Source organism: Motacilla alba, chromosome 9 (assembly GCF_015832195.1).
Source record: "Motacilla alba alba isolate MOTALB_02 chromosome 9, Motacilla_alba_V1.0_pri, whole genome shotgun sequence".
Lineage (NCBI taxonomy): Eukaryota > Metazoa > Chordata > Aves > Passeriformes > Motacillidae > Motacilla > Motacilla alba.
Genome location: NC_052024.1, coordinates 22553521 through 22565827, shown reverse-complemented (window position 1 = coordinate 22565827; position 12307 = coordinate 22553521).

Sequence of the window (12307 nt, the reverse complement as noted above, 5' to 3'; positions counted from 1 at the left end):
ATACTGCGCTATGAAATGTTTCCTTAGAGGAGCCTTAAATACCAGTTACACCTCATTATTTTTATTTATAAATTCGAATTCTGGCCTGGATTCAGAGGAAATTGGCACTATAACTGGAGTTTCGGGGAAAAGCGTAATTTAGTAGCAGAGAGAGAAGTTAAATACAACCATTTACTCATCATGCTAAGGCCAACCTTGACTCCTTCGGGATGGGATCTTCAAAAAGCACTCAACACTCCCTCCTGTTCCCATAGAGTCGGATAAAATCCCCACTCAGTTGATCAGACCGTCTCTTCCTACACTCCCTGCTGTTGGCAATAATTAAAGGCAGTGTGATACTGCCTTGGCCACAAGAGAAATACAGAACTTTCTCTTTCTCATGTGACTTTTTCCATCTGGTCATGGTTCCCCAAATGACTCCTGCTTGCTGCATGAAGTTCCACACCTCCCTGTCAGAGCAGGAATAGGTTAGAGCGCTTGGAAGATAAAATTCAAAGTACAAGCTTCCCTCAAAAGTCAAATTGGATTTTGCACCTGGGTTCTCCCTCACTTTTCCCTGGGTGAGAGCAGCCACACAGGGTTTATTGACATTCATCCACTCTGACATCTCAGTAAAATTCACATGAGCTCACCAAGGAGCTCCAGCCCCACAAACCCTTGGAGACAGAAGCATCCAGTGCCAACGACAGCAGCTACAACAAAATCTGCACCTCCTACAAACCCTTGGAGAGAAAACACTCTTCAGGCTCCTGCTGGTGGTATTTTAATCCTCCTGCCATTGTTTTGTGTGCTCCTAAAGCAAATGTCAGCCAGGAGTTATTTGTAGGAACTCTGTTTGTTTGGCAAACTTATGTCCTGGATGAAGTTTGGGACCAGAATAAATTGTATTCTGTGTCTCTTATCAAGGGCAGAAGTCAGCCTTAGAGCCTGCCAGGAAAACTTTTTCAACCAGCTCAAGACAGAGCATGGAAGACTTAACTCATGTAAAGAAAACCTGTTCATTAATTAAGCTGTCAAGCTCACTTCATTAAATAATTTATCCTCTGATTTGTCTTTACTGGGCACTTCGTTTCACTGCACTTCGGTATTCAACTGAATTTAACAAAAGCAAACATATTTCTGAACAGATCCTACCCAAAACCACTCATGGAACGTATCTGTAATTATGTGGATATATGCATTAAAAATTTCCTTGTGATGTTAGAATTTCAGCTGTTTGGGTGCATTTTGTTATTTTTAATGAATGATGAAAGGAAACTTTCTGTTTACATAGATGTTCATGAATTTTAATGCAACACTAGAAGGAATTAAACCAAAAAGCACATTTAATATGGCAAGATTTCCCACAGACAGCTCTCGATGATATGAATATTTAGTTTTCATTATTTTGTGAAATGAGACAACCAAGAGTCTGCCCCAGTCTAATACTGGTACAGTAAGCAATGAACTCAGGATTTGCCACAAAGCCTTTCTATAAAATTCAGAGATGCATTTAAGCTTTAAATAGCTTTAGAAGAATTTTAATAATCACAACTTATCAGAATAACAAATAAATTGAAAACATGAAGTAAAAAATGTGAATAATACAGATTGTAAACACACTAAAATTTCATGGCAGAATCAATTAATTCTTTTGTTCAGAGCATGCTTTAATTCTCCATCTGAGTTCATGTTGAGTATTTACAGAAAGAAGAGCTTTACAAGTTTATTTTTTTAATTCCTCTTTTAAAACACAATTGTCATCACAAACAGCTTCCAATTGTACTTCAGTGTTATAATTTTTCAAGTTAATAAAAATGATTTATGTGCTCTGAACCAAGGGTACCTAAAATACTGAGATATAAATAAGTTCTGAACTCCAGCCTCAAGCATCTTGTTTAAAATTAGGCGTTAAAAACTTGGATTATAGTCTGTTAATTATACTAAAGAGCAGTTTTTCCTCCTGCTGATCAGGATGGGGGGCACAATGAAAAGGTGTGTTCAGTGTTTTTCAAGAAGGTTGGATCTGATTTGATTTTGCTCCAGAGAATTTGAGCATACCAAGGAAAGAAAAAAAAATAAGTTCACTAATTTCTTTCAATTAATGCTAAAATAAGCATGGATGAATAGGAGAGAGCCAAAGTAAATAAAATTACCTCAAGACCAGAAGTTTCCTACAGCAGCTTGTGATGTCATCAGGTTTTTTGCTGGTGGGGCAGCCCAAATGTCACTTTCAAGAGATGAAGATGTGATCAAAGTCCTCCATCAGGTTTGGGAAACCTCAAAGACAGATCCCTACAGCCTTGTGGTGATCAGGAAGTACTTCAGTGCAGAAGACTGATGCAAGAGTTCAATTTATTTATAATTATCTATCGAGAAAACTGGGAAAAGAAGGTGAAACAATAGAAGTCTTTTTGAACACAGAGCGGTAATTCAAATAACTCACCAAAAAATGTGAAGAAATGAAAATAATGAGCAATAACACGAGGAACAAGATGGTTCTGCAGGGCTTCTGTAGACAATGGGTTTGTACATGGTGCAATTGAATCTACATAATTATATTGTAGACACCAATCACTTGGGACAGGGGTCACCAAATATGACAGGAAAAAGAGAGAAAGATTTTCCAGAAATATCCAAGCTTGCCTGAAGTGACATTTTTCTCATGGAGCCTGCTCATTTTGTCTGGCACAAAAATTTCTTTTAACCAGGTCTGCACTGAGTCCCTGCAAAACACAGGATTGGTCGTGGACCAGTCTGACCTTCTCTAAATGATGTGAAATAACAGAGAATGGAGACGGAATTCTGATTTCTCCTGGAACTGTTGGATATGCTCAGCTACTCCTTTTTATACAAGGAAATTCAAATTCTCCACTTTCCTAAGAATGAGACCAGCCTCATTTAACAAAGCATAACAAGAACAACAAATGTCATTATGGCTTCATTAACCATAGGCCAGCCAGGGTCAGTCTCTTTTTGGAAAGAAAGGGATTTTCAGGCTAAATTGTCCCAAAAACCTGTGCATATTGCTCTTTTCTGATGGGCTCTTTATCAAAGAACTGGAGGGAACCTCAATCTGTAAAATAAAAACAGGAAGGAGCAGCTCTTTAATAAATTGCTGGCTTATGTGTTGTTTGCAATGCTTCCCCTTCTTATCCCACAAGATTATTTTGGACATTTGGAAAATGATCAGATCAGAAGTCCCCCCAACTCTGGGGTAAACAAGACAAAATATCTCATAATGTAAAAGTACAAAAGCTCTTCCACTTGACCTTTTTCACCTATGGAGAAGCTTGGAAAATTCAATTAACTGGTCAAGCAGTTATTGATTGATTACACCAGATCCAAGCCATGGAGCTAAAGGAATCTCTATATTTTCTGTATTTTTAAAAAATATTCCAATAAGGAATGGCTATGTTTCATTCAGAGCCTTTTCCAAAATGATGAATTTCTTGTTTAAATCACCACGTTCCTAAATGCTAAATTCTGTCATGTTTCACATCTTTATTTCCACTTCAGTGATTTTGTCATTTCTAAACAAAACCCTGGTATTTTTAGCCCAAATTATTACCAAGTAATTAATAATTCATTGGGATCTAAATATGGCTAAGAGTATGAAGTTGTTTAATTGCTTGTCACTGTTGATTATTTACAATTCTTAACTTTATGAGCAAAAAAATTGAGAATTCACAACTGAATTCTGCTTTAAAGCTTTTAACTCAGGCCGCTGCAATTCTTTGTCCAAACTTGGGCACTGATGAGGCTGCTGAGGGAGTGCACTTGAGAGTTTAATCTAACCTGCCTTCCTGATAACACACAATATTTTCTAGATCTCACTGGGATTTATATCCACTTCAGTAAATTTCTGCTGATTTATAAACAGATTTATCTCGTGCCTCTGCTGTGTTTGGCACATTACTCACCATTCCCAAGGTTGAGATTACCATATTTACTCCAAGGTACAGTTTGTAAAAATGCAGAGTGTTCTGGAGAGGAAAAAAGGAAGAAAAAAGTTTTCAGCTCCTCCAACTTTAGTTACATTTGGGAACAGACCATAGCAGCTGGGTCTGAAATTTAATTGCCCAAATGTGACATAGTTATATAGGGGTAGAATTAAACAAACCCAAGACAACACCTCCACCCTGTAGTCAAGCTATTTTCCAAAGGAAACTTATAGAAGCCATGCTTTAACACCATTTGGATGTGGTTATTCCCAGAGTGCTTCCATTACTTGTTGAAGAAGACCAAAAAATCCATTTAATCTTGAGAGAATTTCCTTCTAAACTTGGGGTCCATGGCTGAGTTTTCTCCTGAGCTACATTTCCTCTTTCTTTATGGCTTCCTTTGTCTCAAGCACTTCAGTTCCAGCAGTGAGCACAGAGATGGAAGGAGCAGGGGGTTGTGTGGTGTTTTCTGTTTGCTTGTGCTCCCAGAGCCAGTAATTGTGGCCATCCAATCATGAAGATCATCAAACCATGTAGAGATGTTTGGAAAGCACAGTCCCTTCCCCCGAGGAACATTTTTCATTATTAAATAGAAGCATGGAAATCCCTTGGGTCCCCTGATCCACCTCTGCAGAGACACGAATCCTGCAGCTCAGCGCTCCTCTCTGTGGTACTTCAAACTGGCTTTTAAAAATTAATTCCTCTCCAAAGTTACAAGATCTTTCTAATTTTTGTTTGCCTTTTAACTGGAAATGAGCTGTGCTTCGAGGTCTTGTTGAGTTATTATGACAGTTTTGATGATGAAATCAAAAATTAGTCACAACAATCCGTGGTGACGCCTTGGCCAGGGTCGTTTAAATAATGGCAGCGAGGCCTGAGGGTGCTGGGCAATGGTGTTTGAGAGAAATTATTTATGTGTGACAGAGACATTCAGTCAAACAATGACTTAGAACAGCTAAGAGGTAGGCTTGGAAAGAACTGAATGCATAAATGAGCAAATCATTCTTTTAAACTTTCACCTTACCTGAATTTTACTTGTTCTCTCTAAAATTTCTACAGATGTATCAGGGAGGGTCGATACTTTCTGTACCTGAAGACAGGAAATCATGGGAGGGTTTGGGTTGGAAAAGGACCTCAAAGCCCATCCAGTCCCACCCCTGCCATGGCAGGGACACCTTCCACTGTCCCAGGCTGCTCCAAGCCCTGTCCAACCTGGCCTTGGGCACTGCCAGGGATCCAGGGGCAGCCACAGCTGCTCTGGGAATTCCATCCCAGCCCCTCCCCACCCTTAAAATGCAATAAATTGTGCAATTTTAATATAAATTTATATAAATTTGTATAAGATTGGGCATAGATTGATGCAGAAATTCAAATATGTGCATTCAAAAGTGGGAAGAAAGCCCACTGTGGACAACAGAGAAGTCAGAGTTACTGAAGCAAATCTGAGATGGGGTCTGATAAACCTGCAAGCAGCAAGCAGAACTCAAAGAGGAATAATTAAACACATAAATCTAAGGCAAACGACTAAAAAATTGCTATTTAAATCAGTGTTTGTGATTTACAAAGACTCTCCAGTTGCAGTTGTTGGTTGGAGAAGACCCAATAGAGATAGCATAATAGTAAAAAATATGGGAATGCTTTAAAATTTTTTTAAAAGAGTAAAAATATGTCGTGATATTTAAAAAATAGTAAAAAAGTAGTAAATAAAAAAAACCCTCAAGTATTTTTAAATAGTAAAAAAAAAAAAAAAAAAAAAAAAAAAGGAAAAATATGGAAAATTTCCTCAATAAATAGTTAGGATAGTTAGGACAAAAGGAAAAAAAAAAAAAAGAAAACCACACAGAAAAGGATAATTATGCAGCAAATGGGGAGACAGAACAAATGATCTCTTCAGGTCTTTTCAAACTTGTCAGTCTAATCCCAGTCACTGTCACTGCTGGTATTTTCAAGTGTGGTGTTTTTTTATGAAAACATTTGTTCAAGGGACAAATAAAAAAGACAGATATAGACACAGTTCTGAAGACTGTACAGTCTGTTCAAGTCTCAATATTTTAGGCTAAGTATAAATATCATGTAAAAAAATCTGTGATTGGAACAAAAAATCCCCACAGAATAGCATTGCTGGAACAGAGACAAAGGTATTTCTTCATCTTAGTCACAACCAGAATAATATATTGCAGAAAAAAAAAAACCAAAACCAACCCACAACAACCTCAAAATGCAGCTCTGTCCTCCTGCCATGTTTCAGTGTATTTGCTGTAAATTCTGAGCACAACAGAAAACCACTGAGATGTTTTAAACCAGCTGCACTGGTTGGATGCTGCCTTTGTGAAGATCCATTGGATTTTGCCTCCTGACAAACTGGGATGGCACCAGAAGCCATCAGGGCCTGCTCAGAGAGGGAGATGGGAACACATTCCCAGCTTTTTCTGGAGATGGGGATGGAATAGGGCAGGAGCTGTCCCAGGTGGTGCTGGCAGGATGCAGGGTGGGATTCCTGCAGGGTGGGATTCCTGGAGGATGGGATTCCTGAAGGATGGGATTCCTGGAGGATAATTTCTGCAGGATGCGACTCCTGCAGGGTGGGATTTCTGTTGGGTGGGATTTCTGCAGGGTGGGATTCCTGCAGGGTGGGATTTCTGTTGGGTGGGATTTCTGCAGGGTGGGATTCCTGCAGGATGGGATTCCTGCAGGGTGGGATTTCTGCAGGGTGGGATTTCTGCAGGGTGGGAATCCTGCAGGATGATTTCTGCAGGATGGGATTCCTGCAGGGTGTGATTTCTGCAGGATGAGATTTCTGCAGGATGGGATTCCTGCAGCTGGACACCAACAACTCAAACAGAATTGCTTTGAGCATCTCCCATCCCAAGCCACCTCTTCCACACCAGGAGCTTTATCCACTTGTCAAGAAATTCTCTCTGGAGTCCCCTGGTATGGTCAGCTCCCATTCCAAGCAGGACTTTTCCTCCTAACAGAGATGATTTTCTCCTCCTCTGCCTTCAGCATTTGACAGGAGCCACCCCACACCAGGCCCTGTCTGTCCTCACCGTGCTGGGGATGGCACAGGAAAAAATCACAATATTCCTTTTATTTTCTTCCCTGGTGGGAGCTGATTTCCGCAGTCTCATTCCATGCTGGCATTTGTGACTCCTCCTGACCCCCAGCCATTTTCAAACCCACTGGCAGACTCCAAAAATTCCACAGAAAATAAGAGATTTAAACATAATGAAGTTGTTTCAAGTTTCATAAAAACAGGTGCTTGAGAAGAACAGTCAGAGGACATTGAATATTTTCAAGTTTAGCCAAAACTTTTGGGTTTTTTGGGCAATTTTTCAACCATAGCAGCCAAATCTGTTATTGCCAAATAAATCTGGGGTCAATAGCTCCCGAGTTTGAGGCCCAGGGAGCAGTCAGTTCTCAGTTTCCTTAACTGATACAATCACTATTAATTTGAGTAATTTTCTAACGAAGTAAAATCAAGCTATCCATTTTAATACCTTTTTTAAAAATTAATAAGAATACTGTTTAGGGGCTGGGCTACACTTTTAAAAGAGTTTTATAATGGTGTAACTGCAAGGAAGGGAATGTAGAAATCTGCTTCAAAGAGATATAACTGCACCCATTGCCCTCCTATGCTCTTTAATCTCCCAATATATCATATTTCTATTCTAACCATTTTCAGAGAAAAATAAAGTCAGGTGTGAATAGGGCAGAATAAGAATTAATCACAATTCTCTAAATTATTAATTGGGTTTGATTTGAAATTCACCACCTTGATTTATACTGTAGAGAGCCAAAGCCAAATCCACAAATATTTGCATTTATCATAACTTAACCTTTACAGTAAATAATTGATTTAATTCGATGGTTTTGTGGGTTTGGTTTGGGGGGTTTTGGGGGGTTTTGTTGCTCTAAATGTGAAGAAACTTGGCAAAGTGAAAAAAAAAAGGCCGCTGGTATATTCTGTCTGCTTTTCACAGCTCTGCCTATATGGTTACACCATTTTAACTTGGAAGAGAGTCTGTCTGGAAAAAGAATGATCTACAGCTTCTGGAATAATGCTGTGTTGTCTCACTTCAACAAGGAAAAACAAGAAAGCGAGCAAACGAAATCCAACCCAGAAAACGACATTGAAAGCAGGATCTTTTACCAAAAGTGGGCTGTAAACAGCATTAAGCCACAAATAAGGCATGCTTAAAAGTAGATACAGCACAAATGCTCCATAAAGTGCTTCTCCCTGCAAATTAACCAAATAAATAGTAGCAGAAATGGTGATAATTACATTATTTTCAGTACTCCTCTTCCTGCAGCTGTATACAATACTCAGCCTCCACTCGAACACTGAGTAAATCAAAGCAAAGTGAATTTAATAGGTCTATTAAAAGTGCTCTGCTAATGCATCTTTATACAACTCCGAGCAGCAGCAGCACTTCTCCAGGAATCAGGATAAATATAATGTGTCCTCCCAAATCGCAGTAACTGATTTTAACAGCTACTGAGAAAGAGAATATTTGTTTAGATCAATATCCAATTAAGAATCCAGCTATTCAGAATATACTCTTTGCTTTCCCTGCCAATTATGAAAGCAAAAGCTATTAGTAAATCTTATTAGTTTCACGCTGGTCTCTCGAGATTTTATTTTTTTTTCCACCTGAATACTCTGTGTCCCTTAAAAGATGATTTTAAACACAGTGTGATATTGATTGTTTCGAGGCACTAATGTGGACTGATCAAACACAACCTAGGGAGATTTTACTGTATGCACAGGCAAAGTGAGGACTAAGATCTGTCAACATCACAGGTTAATATTTCCACTTTACCCAAAAATTAACAACTAATCAGGAACTCAAGGAGAGAGTGGAGCCCTACTAACATTTGTAATCATGGGATCTGCATAATGTTCCAGTGTACTAGCTGCAGGAACATCATAAAATATAAACTTCAAAGGCTGTGAAGGTTGCAGGTCTATTATTTTGAGGGAAGGCAGAAAGAAAATAACTCCTTTTTCTGTTTTCTTCTTGCATTCTTTGTGTTCCTTCTGCCTAAATGACTAATACTGATGCAAACCATACCTGCTGATTTCTTTTATGTACTGAATAATCACAGAAGATGAGAAGTGGGACTAGAAGCAGGTTTCTTTACAGAAATAGCTGCCTATAACCCTCCTAAACACAGGAATAAAGGGGAGATACTGTAAGCTGCAATGTTGAATGAAAATGATGAGATTTCCCCCTTCCAGAAAAGAGCCTGAGATGCTGGAATGCCTCCCTATCTATCCCTTCGTGAGATGAGTTTTTAAGGAATTTTTCAGTCCTCCAGAATCAGTCTTGCTCTTCAGGAGAAAAACAAAAATGGAATTCTTCCCGGGCTTCAATATTCAACCCACAGGTAGCTGGACCAGTCCAGGTAAGGGATTCAAAATTAGGCACCACTTTTTCAGTCAGTTTTCCTAGATAAGAGCTGGACTGAGTCCCCAGAGGGATGAAAGCCTCCTCTGTGTCTCCTGCTAATAAATATCAATTGCCACAAGTGGCCTGGTGCTGTCTGCTAATTAGAGCCTCTCTTGCCCACTTTAACTGGAGCAGTGTGACAGCATGGGGAAAGGATCCCGAGAGTGCAGCCAAAGAAATGTTAAAAAATCTGCTTTTCTTCATTAAATACATGCATAGGCAGTTATACCACAAAAGGATTTTTAGCTTAAAACAAAGGGACAGAGTTATTTTCACCTCACGAGCAGAATTCCAGCACATCCCATCATGTTTCCACGCTAATAATTGTTGTGATGAATGATCTGAACAGCACATCATTTAGTTCCATAACTCCTCCTGACTGTCAGCCCCTTGATGTCAGACAACATTCACTATGGCAACAATATCCCATAGTCATGCAGATGCTGGAGTACTAAGGAAAAGGGGGGAAAAAATGCAAAAAAAAATGCAACTAACAAGAACCAGATGGTAAAGAATTATTCCAACAAAACAGAGTTGGAAGAAATAATGGAAAAACTGCTCTAATTTGTTTACATATTGCTACAAATTTTTCTCTGATATTACCTGTGTTTTTTAAAAATTAGCATTTTAATTTTTCTTATGTGAATTAAAGGTTTTTTTAGCTGGGTGTAATTCCAGGCAAAGCCAAGGAAGAGAAAAGCCATCACTGACTCCAAGAGGTTTGGGATCAAATAGTAATTTACAGACAGCAGGGGAAGCATCAATCTTATTTCACTATCAAATACAAATCTTCTCACTTCAGTGACACATCAGTGTCAGCACAAGTATGTGGAGCAAAAATTATAATTTGTATTAAGGGATTCCACTCTTAGCACTGCAGAATCATGGAATGGTTTAGGTTGGAGGAGACTTTAAGATCATTTCATCCCATCCCCTCCCATGGGCACCTTCCGCTAGCCCAGATGTGAATGGTGGTGAAAGAAATAAATCCTGAAATGAATAAATCTCTGAAATAAATTCAGAGGCTCCAAGCTGTAGAAATAATGGTTGGTGTTATCCCTTTGGTGATGTTTTTTACCCTGCCCTTCACAGGTCAGCAGAAGCCACCGCTGGAAATGAGAATTCAGGGCCTGTTGGGGCACTCAGCACCCCCCAAATCAGTAAATTAAAAAAATAAAAGGTCTTATGTGAGCGTCAGCAACTTCCACATTGACAAAACTGAAGTGAGCTTCATCCAAGTGGAGAAAAGAATTCTTCCAACAGTAGCTGCAGTTCACACTTGAAGATGTTTATTGAAGGAAACGTGAAGTGTGGCAGTGAGGGAAAGAGCTGAGGAGACACAAAAGCAGGAGCAGCACGCTGACCTGCTGTGGCTGTCCTGCTGAGTGAGGTTCTGCCTCCTCCTGCCCTGAGACACTCCAAACACCACGACCCGAGGTGCCAAGCCCTTGTGCAGCTCCCTTCCACGACACACCAGAGCTGAGGCAATCCAGGGACAAAAGCCTTGAGCTGTAGTGACACAGCAGAGCCCTCTGAGGAGGTTAAAACACAGAGAAAGTAATATAAAATATTGCTGGGGTGCAGTGGAGACATTGGCCACAAGTATTGAGGCTTAGGGGGAAACACTCCTGTAGGAGCTGCTCCTGATTCTGTGGGGACCACCACGTCCCACCAAGTGTCCTGAGGTGGCACAAGGGGACACAGTGGCAGGGGTCAGGTAATCCAGACTTTTCGGAGAAACTGGTGACCAAAATATGATCTTTTCAAGAGCAGATGGCCATGGCCATGCAGGTGGTCACACACACACAGATATCCCAACTCCCAACGGGGGCCTCTCCTCCGAACATTCTCCCCTGTAAAGATCTGTAGGATCAGGACACCCAGACAAGCTCGTCCTGCGCTCCAGAAAATCTCCAGCCATTTACAGCTGTGCTAGAGACACATTTTCTAAATGAGGTGGGGACTGAGTGAGAGGATAAAAGAATGAAGTTTCCTCTGGGGTGAGCCCAGGGCTCCTGACACTGTCCTTTGGATATTGAGGTATTTGCTATTCAGTAACCTTTAGTGCACTTTATGGTACAAAGGACATAAAATATCAACCAAGGCAATTTTTTTTTTTTTATCTCATATGACTGCATCTGTCACAAAGACCAACTTACTGATTAATGCTCTCCAAAGAGATTCCACAAAATTCTGTTCAACTTCAAGATCATTTCTTGACATGTAAATATTTTTTTCTTTTATTTTTATACACTTGCTGCTTGCAGAACATGACAGTATATTCATTACTATGTAAAAATACAATTAAAGTGGTCTCCAGTTATTTATAAATTAAGTCTCCAGTTATTTCAGGAATTAAAATTATGATTTAGCTAACGTTGCACAAGCACAGGCAGGAGTAGTGTCTGCATCATTCAGCAAAGAAGTCAGGGGCTTCAATTCTTCTAAAACATGACAGAATGGCTCAAGAGATATGATGCCTACCTTAAAGTGTGCATATATGAAGCAAATTGATTCATTTTTCACCACTTGCATGAATTTGGAATCAGTCTCTAAAATCACTGTTCAAACACAAACAAGAGTTAAATCGAAGAATTTATATTATGGAATATGCATTCTTTCAGTAAATAACTTGTTTTCTTGAATTAAACTAGAGGCTGGTTATGTATGCATGTATATGCATTTGTAGATGCAGATCTTCACAATTTTTTTTCTCTTAAGAAAATAAATGGTTTTGGTATCTCAAACACTCTAAATTGTCTACCAACTGTTCAGAGCTGGTTACAGAACAAATCAAAAATATGAACAGGATCTAACTGGATAAGAAAAGGCATCTGCTATTTGAAACACAATCAAGTCTAGTCATCATTTCCCCCTCTTCCAAGTCTGCTTAGCTATATTTAGAATGGCATGTAAAGAATACAAAGTCTGTAG